General features: G+C 54.1%; 1 protein-coding gene across 1 annotated transcript in view; it reads right to left on the bottom strand.

Annotated features, from left to right (window-relative positions):
- The window catches only part of RXRA (retinoid X receptor alpha), a 103,836-nt gene that overhangs the window by 88,092 nt on the left and 734 nt on the right, over window positions 1-15,010 (bottom strand). The window lies entirely within an intron of this gene.

The raw sequence follows: 15,010 nt of genomic DNA, 5'->3' as shown, positions 1-15,010 counted from the left end.
CATCCCTCCTCCTCAGGGCTGCATCTCCCCTTTCCAGCCTCCTCCAGCCCCAGGGCCAAGGGGAAAAGGGGAAAGAAAATCTGTGCATGCCTCTCCCACGCAGGGTGCCAGCACAGCTCTTCTGCAAGGATTGAGCAATGTGGGGATGAGCCAGCAGCATCTCACAGCGCTGCACCGCAGCACAGCCAGCCCACAGCCCTACAGGACCCACAGCTGGCTCCCAGGAGCATCCTCCAAGCCCACTTGCATGAACCCCATGGAATAAAATTCCTCTCTGCTCCTGCACAGAGGATCTAGCCCTTCCTATGCACCAGACAGGATCTGGTCAGGCCAAAGCACCACTGCTGCATCCACACTGGGGTCCCTCCAGCCCCCGCCCAGCTCACAGCAGAGGGATGTTCTCCCTTTCTTCTCTGGGAGGATTAGACACACTTCTTTCCTCTCATTGCTTTTCAAAAGAGAGGCTTTTGATCACTGCTGATCCCTGGGGGAAATCTTTCTCTCTCTCTCCCTCTCTCTCTCTCTCATGCTTTTATAGCTTGGGAGAGTGGGAAAGGAAGTTTTCCTTCATCTCAATCTCGGTGCTGACAGGCGCACGCACGGAGCAGCCCCCCAGGACCCCGCATGCCCCCGACACCGCCGGGGCTCCCCACCAGCTCCCGGCGCCACGGGCAGCATCACACCCGGCGCCGAGCCCCGGAGAACGCCCAGCAAAACCCTCTCTGAGCTGTTTCGAAACCCACGTCCTCGCCCTTGCGAAATCCTCGTAAAAAAAAACCCCGGGCAGAACTCTCGGCGGCGAACCCAGCTCAAAAGGCAGCTACAGGTGCTCTGCCCTCGCCTACCTGCTCCCTGTTCTCCGGAGGCTCCAATTACATTTTCCAGTGTTTCTTAAATGGATTTTTTTTTTTTTTCTTTATGAATCCCTCTTCCTGACTTGCTGCGGAACAGATCAAGCCAGAGAGAGGAAACCAAAGCTGGGAGCTGGCACGGCTTTAGACACGCACAGCTATTTTAATGGACCGCTCGCATGCGGAAAGCAGAGAACATGCCCAAGTGCGCGTGGGATCACGGCACGATCAGCCCTACAGAGAAACAAGTAAAGCCAGTGATCCCTGAAGTGCTGTCAAAAGCTCTAAGTACCCAAAAAGTGAACTCATGTTTTTTTTCCACCCTCTGAGCTCTCTCCATTACCAAAATCAGGGCTGAGGTTGGTCGTAGACGGGGTGGTTTTTTTTCTAATTATCGGCTGTGCCACGATGTTTTCTCTTTATTTTTAGGAGTCCCTTTAAAACTATAAAGGAAATCATCCAAAAGAAGTTTGTTCAAACGGCCTGTCAGTTTGAGGAAGTGAAATTAAACCAGAAGAAAAAAAAGAAAAAAACCAACCTTGAATCCTAATAAATCACACATCCACACACACAAAATTGGAGAAATCTGGGCATGCCTCCAAAGCCAAGTAAATGGATGATAAACAAAACAAACCTAGCTCTGCCCGGTAATAAAGGCTTCCACAGTGGGAATTTCTCACCCGGGAATCACTTCCACTGAGGGCAGAGCTCGTGGCGCATGGGGAGCTTCCCCACTCTCCCACAGAGCTGCGCCTCCAGGGACAGCCAGTGATGCCTTCCCACGCTGAGCTGCTCTCCACAGACACAAATCCCACATTGCATGAATTTCCCTCTGTAAATCCCTTTGGGGAGCACGCCCTGGCCCCGTCCCTGCTGCGGATCGATCGCCCCGTGACGCAGAGGTGGCTGTTTGGTTTTGCTGGTGTCACCAGCACAGGCACCACTCGAGCACTGGGCTGGCAGTGGGGAACACACTCAGTGCTCACAGACCCACCCAGAGCAAACAAGAGTCACAACTTGCAGGGTGGGGGGAAAAATCTGTAAGACAAAAGCAAAGGAAAAGGCAAATTGAATAAGGATGAAGATGCTGAAATAAACCTCCCTGGGCAGCCAGGGGCCTGAAGCAGGAGGCAAAATCAGCATATGGGACAGCAGAAAAGGCAGTGCCAAGTCCCCTTTCAACCTCCAGATGCAGCTTCCCATTGATATGGATGCTGCAGAGTGATGCCCATCCCTCCCCACACACAGGGTTCATCCTTTCAGGCCACGCAGTGGGAGGGAGAGCACAGGGAGGAGGGCAGGGACACACACTGTGTCCCAAGGACCATCTGATGACCCTGGTGCAGCCCCTGCATGCCCAGGGATGGATTTGGGGGGCCACAGCTGGGCCAAGAGCCGAGAGTATGACATCAAAGCCAGTGGAGGGGTGGACATGTGCAGTGATGACCTCAGGATAAGCTGGCACGACCCCCATCACCACCCCAGCACTGCCACCAGTGAGTCCCCACTGCAGTGACCTGACCCCGGGCAGGCAGCCCACCCCTGCCCCCATTCTGCCTTTATTCCCCAGCAGCGACTGTCACGAAACAGTTAAAGGTTTCTAAGCTGGGCTCTCCTGAGGACTCCAGTTAAAAGTCCACCGGGCATTTTCCCATGGTGGACTTTACCCCGAGCACGGCTGCGATAACGCACACGGAGGTGCAGCCTGAGGGACCTGCCACAGCAGGGTGGGGTGGCACCGGGGTGGGCAACCCCTGAGAAACACCCAGGGCCCCACACAGGACAGAAAAAAATGCAGAACAGCCCTCAGAGAAGCATTTTGGGGTTTGGTAGAGGGAGGCTGCACAGAGCATTCCCAGGGCAGGGCACGGCTGGGACCTCGTGTTTGAGACAGGGGAGCTCACCCACCTCCTGTGAGAATGACGTGGCTGCCCCCAAGGAGCCCTTTCCAACCACCTCCAGCCCACAACGGGCACCCCTACACAAATTCCCCCCAGGCAGAGCCCAGAGATTTCTCTCCCTGTTGGTCCTAAGGGAAATGCAAAGACAGAAGCCGCTCTCCCTGCTGGGAACAGCCACCTGGCTCCCCTCTCCAAGGTTGCCTGCAAATCCTCTTTCACCAGGACGACACATACCATTTTTTAAAAGCTGGGTGATGTAACCAACCAGTATTTATAACGCTGAAAACATCCCAAAGCTCCATCTCTTCCAGCTCCCAAGCACACAGTGTACCCTTAATAAAATAATTGCAATGATGAATAGCTCCTTATAACGTTCTTCTGCTGCAGCTACTGACAGGGCCAAGAGCTGGGATGGAAAGTCCTTCTCCTCAGTGCACCCTCCAGAAGGTACACTCAGGATTTTACCTCTTCAAAGCAAAAAGGACTAAAAAATCAGGAAAGGTGTCAGTGCTGCCCCAATCCATCCTACCCTGCAGAGATGGGAATGCTGAGCTTCCTCTCCCCCAGCCCAGCCCAGCCCCGTCATTGTCTTAATAATAAAGTCAGCAAATCACAGTGGGTCAATCTCAGTCCTTAGTTAAGCTGACGTGATCTTGAACCCGCTCGATGAAATCAATGCCGAGCTGCTGATCCTGCCGGGGGTCCAGCCAAACCACCCTGACAAAGGTTCCTCCATGGGACCCCCCCAGCACTGGTGCAGGGCCAGGCAGCACTGGGAGGCCCATTTCCTCTGCTTTTGAAATCAGGCTGTGGATTTAATCGCTTGCAAGTCCTCATGTGCCTGTGATTTCCACACTGACAATTACAGGGCAGCTCAATGCACTGGGGTTGGTGGTTTGTTGTGTGGTTTTTTTTGGTAGAGTCAGTTCTACCTTATTAATTTCTAAAGGTGCATTCAATCAGGGAGTGCACTGGCTCTGCCTTCCCTTCTGTAAAAGGCAGCTTTTACTCCCAGCCAGGGACAGAGTCCCTGGGTGCCTTCCCAGAGTCTGTGCTCCCGAAGACTTAACAACTGAGCCATCAGGAGCGGCCAAAGAAGAGCCCTGGGAACCGGTGGCAGAGAAGGACCTGGGATCAGCTCTCACCTCGGCCTTGACTGCAGCTTGAGGGATTTCCCAGAGCCTGGGAGAACTGGCAGGACCGGCTGCTCCCACCCTGCGGGCACATCCCTGCACCCAGCCCCACACTCACCCCTTCCTACCCAGCACGGGCTCCCAGGACCCCAAATCACACTCCAACCCAGCAGAGGCACTTCTCCACCCCAGCATGTGCTCTCCTCCCTCCAAAGGGCTGCTCTGGGGTCCCCACATTTTGGTCAGGACTGAGGCATCCCTCTGGCCCTCCATGCCACTGCTTCCCAGGCTGTATCCTGAGGTTTGCCTGCTTGTGCATCCCCGAGAAGAGCTTTTTGGCTGCCCCAACATGGGGTGCCATTCCTGGGGTGCTGTGGCCCCAGGGTGGGCTGCACCTTGCACAGCCGGGACAGCATCTAAGGGCAAGGGCAACTGCTCCAAGAAGGAGACCTAGAGGTTTCCTGGATCAGCCCCACAGCCCCTGTGCTGCTGCAGGGTTTTGGGAAGGCGCCAGGAGAGGTTGGAGCCTCCCCACGTGCGTAGGTGGGGGCTCCAGATGGGCACCGCGCTGTTATCTGCCACCCAGGGCTTGCTGCAAGAAATCCCTGCCCTGCAACATTTCCTGCACACACCTAGAGGCCGTGAAACCTCGCTGGGAGAAGCCAGACGCGGTTTTCCATGCCCGCCCAGCCTCGACTCCCGTGGCATAACACCGGGACAACCAGAGGAGCGCCTGGGAGCTGCAGGGAGAGGCGCCGAACGCCCCTCGGCGATCCCGGCGCAGGCGGAAAAACAAGACGGGAAGAGGGAGCACCCAAGCCAAACAAAGCCCACGGTGACCGACGGCCTCTGATTTCCACAGCCCGAACCTGCCCCACAGGTGGGGCACGACGAGGGAGCGACTTGCCAGAAGGGAATGCTGGTTTTGCCCCCACCCCAGAGGAGGGTGACGCCCCAAGGTACAGCTGCACTGGGGCTCCAAGGCAAAGCCCCAGAGCTGCAGGACACGGCAGCACCGCCACCAAAACACAACTTCAAACAGAGGCAAAAACCCCTTAACCGAGTAAATCTGTTTCTCCCAACCCTATAAGCAGCACAGAAACCCGCTGGCAGGGTGTAACTCAGGGTGCTGCCTTGCTGTGTATCTCTGAAGCACAGTATCACAGCCCCACAACACCCGCAGCAGGTGAGCAGAGCCCCCACCACTTACAGCACAACTGGGGGCCCTGCTCCCAGCAAGCCCCAGCTCTGAACTGCAGTTTAAAGCCTCAGACATTTGCACACAACAGGTATCCGCTGGCCTGGGGCCAGGCCTATCTCCAGCTGGGATCAGCTAAGCCTTCCTAAGTGCTTAAATAGGGGCCTGCAGGTAATTGTCCCAGCAGCTTTAACTCTCCCCAGAGCCCCTCTGATGTCCGCTCCCTGATGAGGAGCACAGGGCACCGCTCACTTGCAGAAGATCAGCGAGAATGGCATGGAAAAGACATGGATTTAGAGCAGCACAGACCCTTCCCGAGTCCTGTTCCCTCTGCAGGGTTGTGGTGCTCCCCAGGATCTGCCTGGGCATCCCATAAATACCAGGGCAGCGTCTGGGGAGAGCAGACTGCAAAGCACGAGGCATTAACACCACAGTTGGCATGGTTTGCACACAGCGTGCCCAAAGAGCAGACCACAATTTGCTTAGGGGAGCAGAAAGTTTTGGGTTTAGCACGTTTACCCTGGCAGGAAGGGAGCCTGGGTGGCCTCTGTAGGTACAGGAAACCCCTTTCTATCACGCACATCACTCCGCTTCCTCTGGATTTCTTTAACCTTTCACTCTTGGCCCGATTTATGCTTTCACACTGATTTTTGCACGTGTGCATTTCCCTGCTCCCCCAACTCCGGTGCTGTGGCCCCCACACCAGCAAAACTGCTGGCAGAGCGTTGGCATCCTGCTGCCCTAGAGCTGGAGCAATCCCTTCAGGTGGCCTCCTCCTCCTCCTCTGCCTCGCTCCAGAGGGGCTGTGTTTTTGCAGGAGGAGGGGAACACGCCATGTCCCACGCTGTTGTGCTTCGGGGCTGAGCAGCCAACACGCGGCTCCCAACCACCCATGGGATCCACGCTGGTCTGCATGTGATGGGGAGGCACTGGAGCAGCTAATCTGGGACCCCAGGGACACAAAGGGAAGTCAGAGATGGAGATTTTGCTGCGAAGGCGCTGGGTGGTGAGCCCCAGGCTCCAGCACAGCCCAGGGCTGAATTTTCCTAGCAGAGAGGGAAAGGATGCACGAGCAGCTCAGTCCTGAGCCTTCCAATGCATCCAGGCAGGATTCAGCAGGCAGCATCCCACTGAGCAAAGGCACCCCCAGCACCACAAGCACATGGAGCAGTGTCCAAAGATATCTTTGGAGACAAGAGGGCATGAGGACAGCAGGGACACAGCCTCAATGTCACCTAAAGGGCCTCTGGAGGGGGATGAGCAGTTTTTCCCAGTCTCAACAGGGATCCTGGCACAAAAGGAGCAAAACATTGGACCATTGAGAAATGTATCAGCTTCCCAGGAGCAGAGTGGGGGGAACGTGCCTCTGCTGAGGCCAACAACTCCAAGGCAGTGTCAGAGCAGGGACAGCAGCACAGGGCCCAAGGAAAACCCTGGGGATGGTGTCTGGGGAATGAATCTAAATTGAGCTAAACTCAATTCTCCAGGCCTCAACTGGGGGCATTTTTAATCCGTGTAGTTGGATAAATACAGAGGTGGCCCTGGTGTCACCAGCCATCACCAGGGAGGAGGGATGAAGGGACAGAGCCAGTGCACCAACCCAGATTTCCATCCCTGCTCTTGTGTCCTAAAGCTCCACACAACAGCCCACTACAGCTACACCATCCAGGGAGGAAAAAGGAGAAAACTCCAAAGCAGGAGCAAGCCAGGAAAGCTTCATCCCATTTGCAAGGGACGTGGGAGGTCACCCTGAGAGCCACCAGCCCAGCACAGCCACAGCAGCCGAAAGGAAATGAAGTCGCAAAGGTTATCGTTTTGGTGTTTGACTGAGCATAAAAATCCCTCTCTGAAAACAAAAACAGGGAAAAGGGGGACAAGGAGGGAGGAGTGGGAGGAGAGGGGCAGCGATGCACGGCATGACAGGCCCAGAAACACGGCAGAGGGGGTGCAGGGGCTCACACCACACCAACACACATCTCCATAGCAGAAGAGTTTCCTGGGAAAATAAATGCAAAGTCTGTTATAAAAGTTTATCTGCGTGTGTGAGGAAGAGCAAGCGTGCCTGACTACAGGATAGAGATGTCATTATTTTCATGCATCTGCCTTACCCAATTTTATTTAGTTGCTTTCTGCACCATTTCATGCTCATTCTGCTGCTGAGCTAGACAATTGCTTTATAACTCTAGGGTGCAATTTCACTGTCTGTGAGCCACACGCACACGCACGCACACGAGTCTGCACTGGGATGGAGCAGGGATGCACCTCCCTCTCTCCCCACCCTGATGTTTGGGAGCTCGCACTGAGACGAGTTTTCTTATTAAATTTAAAAAAAAAAAAAAAAAAAGAGAGAGAGAGAAAATTAAATTAAAATGCTAAGCCACATCTTTAAGACATTATAATTCAAGGAGCGTGTGAGGGGAGCAGTCCCAGTAAGCAACAGCTCCCCATTAAGGATGAGGAGGATGAACTTGAGGGCAATCTGTTCTCTCACGCTACGTGAATGCGGAGAGACGGAGCCCGGCAGGCTGGAGGGCAGGAACGCCGTGAATCACACTGGATTTTTATGATCAATTGAAAGTCACACTTGACCAAGTGCAGGTCAGCAGGGAGGGTTGGTCACGCAGGTGCAGAGCTCCCTGAGAGAGCGGCTTTCCACTTGCTGAAGTCACCTGGGCCCTCCCAGGGTTTGGGTACCCCTGCTCTTTTAGTACCGCCACTTCTATCCCACACCCCTGGCCCCACACCAAACATCCCCCCAGGCTGCAGCAGCACCACAGTGGGGGTCAGGGCAGCTGTAGGGAGCGAGGGGTCTCCAGAAGCAGCCCCAACATTGCAATGTGGGGCCGTGCATCTCCCCATCACGGTGCCCACGAGCATCCCCGGCATGACCTGCCACTGATACGCCGTTATCTGCCACCTGCTCCACCCTGTTAGAGACCACAGCTCCTCCACAACAGGCAGAGCCCAAGGCTTCCCACGCCTGATAAACACTCCTCTCACAGGAACAGGGCAGCAAAAAAGGGAGGTGGGGGCAGAAGGGGAGGCCAGTTTAGTCTGGCAAAGTTGGTCAAGGCGGAAGGGGAGTCTCTCATTCTTTGATCCTCCTTTTCCAAGAGCCTCGACCTACACTTGAGTCTTCAGGAGCAGAGCAGGGAAGCTGCAGCACTGGAAAACAGCTCTCACCCATCCCTTGTACGCCCTAGGAGCAACCAAAACAAATCCCTCGGCTCCGTTCTTGCCTCTCCCTGACTCAGCTCCTCTCTGTGTCCCTTAGTGCCTCCTGCCACCACTCACCACCTCACCTCCTCCATCCCATCCTGTGCCAACCCCTGTGTCCCTGCTTCACCACCTCGGTGTCCCGGGGTGGATTTTGGCTGGAAGCTCACCCCCCTTCTCCTTCCGCTCTTGCCTCACCGCTGCCGTTGCCTCACTGTGACTCCATAATGGGCACGTAGGAGACACTCTGCCCACAACAAAATTGTCTCGCAGCAGCCCACAGAGTTCACAGCAAAAAAAAAAGAGGAAAATATAGAGAAGGAAAACAACTTTCCAGCGCTCACTTGTCAGCCAGAAATGGAAAAACAATAATCAAATGTTTCTGCCTTCCCGCCCAGCTGAAACGAGACGGGGCATCCCTCCCTAATCCGCTCCTGGCAGCACAAAGGATCTGCTCCCAGAGGCTGAGGGGGCTGTAAATCTCAGGGGGCTCCAGGGATGCCCTCAGCTCCCCCTCCCCTAATTTCTTCTTCTTTTTTTTTAAGCCTGTAAAGCTGAAGAAAGCCAAAACTTCACAAAAGAGCGAACCACAGAGAACCATGGAAAGTAACAACCAGCTGGGAATCCCATTACCATTTTATTGGTCCCCAGTATTGCCCCTTTTATCTCTTGGCTCTGCAGCAATCCTGCAGCTGATGCAACTTGGGGAAAGGCTTAGGGTTAAGACAAAACCCAAACCCAAATGTACCACCAACCTCCACTCGTGGCCCACCAAAACCGAGAGATCAACAAAAACATCAAATCCTCCAGGAATCTGAAAGAAGGAGCAATGACCACAAAGAGAGGGATGATCTCCTACTAGAGCAGAAGGGGATTCCAGCCCTCACCCTGATGCTTAATAAACCAAATATTTAGGAAGTTTCTTCCTTGCCCGCATCTTTGGGAGCACCCGGCTCGCACACAAACCCCACCTGTGAGTTTTGGGGTTTTTTTGTGGCTCCCAGGCCAAGGATCTGCGACCCTCAAGAGCCCAGGAGAGCCCTACGGAGCCGAGATCCCAGACGGATCAGCTCTGCGGGGCTGGAAGCCGCCGTCCCAGCCCAGGTTTCACAACCACCCCACGCCCTCGCTCCGGGCCCCGTTCCCAGCTCAGACGCACCCGCGTGCCTCAGTTTCCCACCCCTGGATCTGCCTCGTCCGGGCAGACAAGGAGTTCTGAAGGCAAGATCCGTCCCCTCCTGGTGTGCAGAGGCAGGAGCTGGCACAGGCTCGGCTGCCACCAGAATTACAGCCCCAAGGTGCAAGCTTGAAACTTTTACTGTGGATCCCAGTGAAAGAAAAGGGAGAGGAGGGGAAAGAAAAAAAAAAGAAAAAAAGCCCAACCAGTTCATGCTTACAAATGGTCTGTTTGAACAGGATTATTTTTTAACTCCATGTTAAACAAAATTTCAAAGGAGAGGAGCTGCATTTGGGCTTAATTTGAGCCCTTTCTTCCCTTTCTCGCAAGGGAATTGTTCCCTGTTTATCTCAGAAAACACCCTCCATTTTGAAAAGCTCCGTCTTCTCTAAATAAAAACTCAGGTTGTTTCCTTGACTTTGCTTTGCTTTTTCTAAGCCAAACGTTGTCAGAAAAGGCAAGTTCTCGCAGCCAGTTTCCATCTCAACAATAGAGCATTTTCCCAGGCTAAATTGCTTCTGTCTGAAAATCTTCTGGCAGTTTGAGCTGCCTGGCATGTGTGGGGATCCTTCTGTAGGGTTTTTTAAATCCTTATTTGCAATATTATTTCATCTGCTTTGCGCTGCCTTGATGTTGGAGCAGCCTTTGGAGAGACACAACCGCTCCTCCCTCCTCCTCCTCTGTCCTCCCTCCAGGCACACGCTTTCCTTTGAGGAGGAGGAGAGGGGAGAAATAAAATAAAAGACAAGCAAAGAGGAAAATGTCAGAAAGCTGCTTTTTGTGTGCGTGTCAAACGTTCAAAGTTATTCCAGAGTCTAGTCTTTAAATGTAATAAAATACAGCAACTCCTGACAAAATCAATTAAAATAAAACCACCCAGGCTGCCTCCCCTATTGCTTTGTAGCTCCACTGGCTTGGAGGGCCCACCTGGGCCTTTTAGGAAGCAATTATGGAAGTGCTGGAGTGGATCCTGCTCCAGCAGCGTGCTCGCTCTGCTGAGCATCCCTCAGCACCACTGAGCATCCCTTCACTCCACGGAGCATTCCCTTCACTCCAGGGGTCAGAGAGAGGAGAGACCCAGCTCCTTCACCCGCCAAGGGAGGTGATCACGGCTCTGACACTGGGAATCAGAGCCAGAGAACAGCATTAATTAGAGCCCAATTAGGTTACCCGGCTCGCAGGGAAGGTCTCTGCAATACTTGGCCTGCAGTGATTTGAGGTATCCCTGGGTTTGGTTTGTCACCAGCAGCACAGCTCCATGGAGAGGAGCCCAGATGGGGCACAGGGAGTCCCTTGGCGTCCTTGCTCCATCACCATCCTCTCAGTTAATCACCCTGCCAAGGGCCACCACCTCTTGCTGTCTCACCACAGTGGGTTCACAGGATATTTATGGTGATTTCAGGCAGCCAAGAGCCTTGGGGAACACCCTGAGCACACACAATCCCTCCCCAAAAGGCACCAGGATCCTCACCCTGGTGGATAAGGCAGGACTCAAGAACACCCCAAGCCCCTGCCTCGCAGCACCCACAGCTCCTCTGTTTGTTTCTTTGCTCAACCATCCTGCAAAAACAACTAAAAAAAAAAAATCAAAATTCAGCTGGGTGGCAGGGCTCTGGCATATGGCAATCCACCCCTGCTCCCAGAAAACAATGCTCCAACAAAAAGGTTTTTAACCCATTTCTCAATAAATATTTATTTTCGCCTCCAAGATGTGGGTGGGACGAAGCCAGGGTGTATTTTCCAGTGAAATGTTTTGATTGCCCCCTTGATTTTTTTTTTCCCCTCAACGGGAGCAAAATGCCAATAATAATATTTGCAACGAATAACTCAAATTCTGCGGCTTTCTCCCCCGCTCTCTTTTAAATAAATAAAATGCCCTAAATTTGAGAAACACAAATGCTCTCCCCAACACGGCAGGATGACGTGGAGTAAACTCAGGGGCGCTTGGAGGATTTATTTCACTGTCACAGCCCAGATTCTGAAAGAGGCAGAAATTCCTTCCCAGCTCGTTTTGCATATGTCAACTGGGAGAGGTCGAGCCCTACACAAGGCTTCAGCAAGAGAGACCAGGACACAACTAGACTTTATCTTTTGAGGCCCTGCTTTAGCCCAGCAGCCCCACGGAGCCAACCAGCACCTTCCAGACGTGGGGCAGAGGATTCCTCCTTCCTCACCGGGATGTTCTGACAAACCACAACCCTCCCTACATCTCACAGAAGTTTTCCTCCCTACGGATTTTCACATCAGCCATAAATTTCTGAGGCTGCACGGAGCACAAACGAGGATCGTGGTGAGGTCTCAACCCAGACAGAGGCTCCCATTGATGCGCCTCGGGTTCTGCGCGGCATCCAGGCTCATCCTGGGCACGTGGGACGCGGGATGGAGGTGCCTGATGGGACACCCACACTCCCACGCTCTCTTCCACCCCGAAGCAGCCCCCACACCCCGGGCTGTCCCCTGCCAAGCCGGACACGGGGGGTTGTTTTTGCAGTTTTCCTCGGAGGCGTTCCCGGCCCCGGCACGGCCAGTTCTCACCCCACATCCTGAGCAGCTGCAGCCGCCCCTGGCACGGCTGCAGGGCTGGGAAGATGGACTTGCAGAGGTTATAACCCAGTGAACTGACCTCCAGGAGAGAAGCACCATTAACTGTTTCTTCCCCCCACGAAGCTGAGCCTCAAGGGAGGGTTCCCCGAGCCCACCACCTCCTTTTTTCCTCCCCAGGAGGAATCACCTTCTTAAGGGAACAGAAAAGAAGAAAACAAAGCAATAAGAGGATTGCTACGGTCAGAGCCTCGGGAATAAGCAGCCACCTGAAGTCCTTTGGTTTGCACATCAGCCCCCAAAGCCTGACCTGGGCATAGAGACCCCACCAGGCTGCAGAGGCGGATCCCTGCAGCCTTACAAGCACTTGCAGGACAGATTTTTCTTGATTTTCATCCTCCTGGAGACGCAGCACAACACAGTCCCCCCAGAGGAACAAAAGCAGGACACCCTCGATCATGCTAAGCCCAGTCGAGGCAGATCTGTAGTTCCAGGCAGCTCCAAGGCAGCATCTGCTGAACCCTGAGGTGTTTATGAGCCTCACCAGGGCTGTGGTGGTACCTGCACTCACAGATCCCACAACCAGGCTGCAGGCTGTCCCAGTACTGGGACAGCAGACGGAGCCACTGGATGACAGCAGCCAGCCCAGGAGATGCCCAGGGACGTGCTGTCCTTACGGGGAGCCTCTGGCTGGCATCTGCCAGCAGCTCTCCAGAGGAGCAGGAAAATGAGATACTACTATTAAAAGTGCCCAGTGCTGGCCATGCTTCCACCCATGACATCAGCACGGTTATCTGAGTCTAACCACAGGCAGGACTTGGCCAGGAACCTCCACCAGGTTGGCCTTCTCAGGCCACACTGAGATGAGATTTTGATGGGGGTACAGTAACAGAGCCAGATTTTGGCCCAGTTGCTCCTGTTCTCCAGCTCAGGCCTGTACTGGTGTGCAGGGAAACACACTCCACAGGCTTGGCTATTTTTCTCCCCTTGGCTTGCCAATGACAGCTCCCAGCCATGGGATGGGGTTGGTGAAACACCCTGGCACTCTGCAAAGTCAGGGCCTGGCAGGTTTTGGACCATCCCATCTCCAAAAGCCACCAAGACCCCACCAAGGCCCTTCCAGCTCTGCTTAGGTTTCACTGGGAAGGTCTCTGATCACATTCCTCGAGGCTCCCCTCAATCCCACAAACTGCTCACAAGCTTTTAGACGCAATCTGCCTCCGCTGCCCAGAGCAGAGACAAGATCTCCCCCTCCAAACCCTGCAGAACCCATTGTCCTTACAACCAAAGTGATTTTTTCGCAGTTATCAGTGACCAAAGACCAGCGGATAAAGTTTAAGAGTCTCTTCCAGAGCAGCACAACACGCAATGGACACAAACTCAGACCACACACCCCACACAGCTCCCACAGACAGCTGGATTTTCTCCTGAGCCAGCAATGGAAAGTTATAACCTGCCCAGCCCCACTCTCCTGGGCTGCCTTGTTTTCCCTCTGGATCCTCCTGGTGAGCTGCACAGTGTGTGGCACAGACCCACCCTCTCCCCACGGTACACATATTTATAAATGAGAAGATAAATCAGTTGTTTTCCCTTTGCACCAGCATGAAAACCCTTACCCGAGCCAGCAGTGACACATGCTCCCCACCTTCCCCCTCGAAGCCAACCTGACTAATAACACAACATATTATTTAGCATCTACAGCGTAACAGGAGAGCTCAGGACAGACAGAAAATGCGGGTACACAGAGACCTGATCCTGCCCGGATCAACAGAGGTTTGGACCACCTTCCACAACAGCTTCAAAGGAAATGTGAATCCTCCAAACAGCCACCCCACTAAGGTTAAACCACTTCAGCGTGGCAAGAGAGGCACCTTCTGCTGGGGTGGGTGTTAGTGATGAGCCCCAACACCTGCACTGGATCCAGGGCCCACTGCGGGACACGCTGCAGATAAGATGCTTTTGGCCCCAGCAGCAACTCTGGGTGAGTCAACCCAGCAGCATCACCCACCTCCCAGTGAAGTCAATGAGGAGCACTGTGAAACGGTGATTTTGGGGGCACAGAGATGCCAGATGAAGCCCTGACACCCCACAGGGCCAGGGTCTCCCTGCCAAAGCCCCCAGACCACTGCAGCCCTGGAAATCCTCCGGGGGGGGGGGCCAGGCCTGCTGGAGACCTTGAGATGGTGTTTATATTTATTCTGCTTTTAGAAAAGAACAACTGAAATTGCAGTTCTTAAACAAAACCAAAAAACAAATTAAAAAAACAAAAGGAAACAAACAAACAAAACACACCACCATAGGCTAGAGGGGCTGAGCACAGATTTAAAGCCCAGAGAAGGCAGAAGGATAGTCTTGCTCGTGGCTCGCTCAGCCGGAGGCTGGGAGCCACCGTGCTGAGCAGGGACAGGGATGGCAGGATTCGTCCCTCTTCCCCCTCGCCCGGACTTGGCGCCAGGCGACTTCGCTCAAACTTTTCTTCCCCCCACCCCGAGCACTGAGCTCTGCAATATCCCTTCTCCTGGAAGCGAGACGCAGGAGGCATTCGCCCTTACAAGCCAGGACTTGACTCAGTCACCGAAACGATGGCAAACTCCAACTGGAAATAGGTTTTAAAATGTAACTAAAAGGAAGCGGGGGGAGGGTTGGGATTAAAAAAAAAAAAAAAAAAAAAAAAAAAGGCAGGAGGGTCCCAATCGCGGCGGGTTTGGGCGCCGGCAGCGAGGGGCGATGCGAGTGGAGGGGCCGGTGCGGGGTCCCCGCGGGCGCTGCCTCCCCCTGCCCGGGCTGCGCGCCCCGGATGCCACGGGGAGAGAGGGAGAAAAGGAAGAGGACGGAAAAAAAAAAAAAAAAAAAAAAAGGAGAAAAGTAAAAAAAAAAAAAAAATTAAAGAGCCAAATAAACCGAGAGGGAAGGCGAGAGGGGGAAGCAAAGGCTGCGCGCTGCCCGAGCCCTGCGCAGAGCCGGCCCCCGGCGGGGAGGGGGCTCTCCCGGCC

This window comes from Myiozetetes cayanensis, unplaced genomic scaffold (assembly GCF_022539395.1).
Source record: "Myiozetetes cayanensis isolate MyiCay16 unplaced genomic scaffold, myiCay2020 scf23, whole genome shotgun sequence".
NCBI lineage: Eukaryota > Metazoa > Chordata > Aves > Passeriformes > Tyrannidae > Myiozetetes > Myiozetetes cayanensis.
This window is presented reverse-complemented; position numbering and strand designations above follow the sequence as displayed.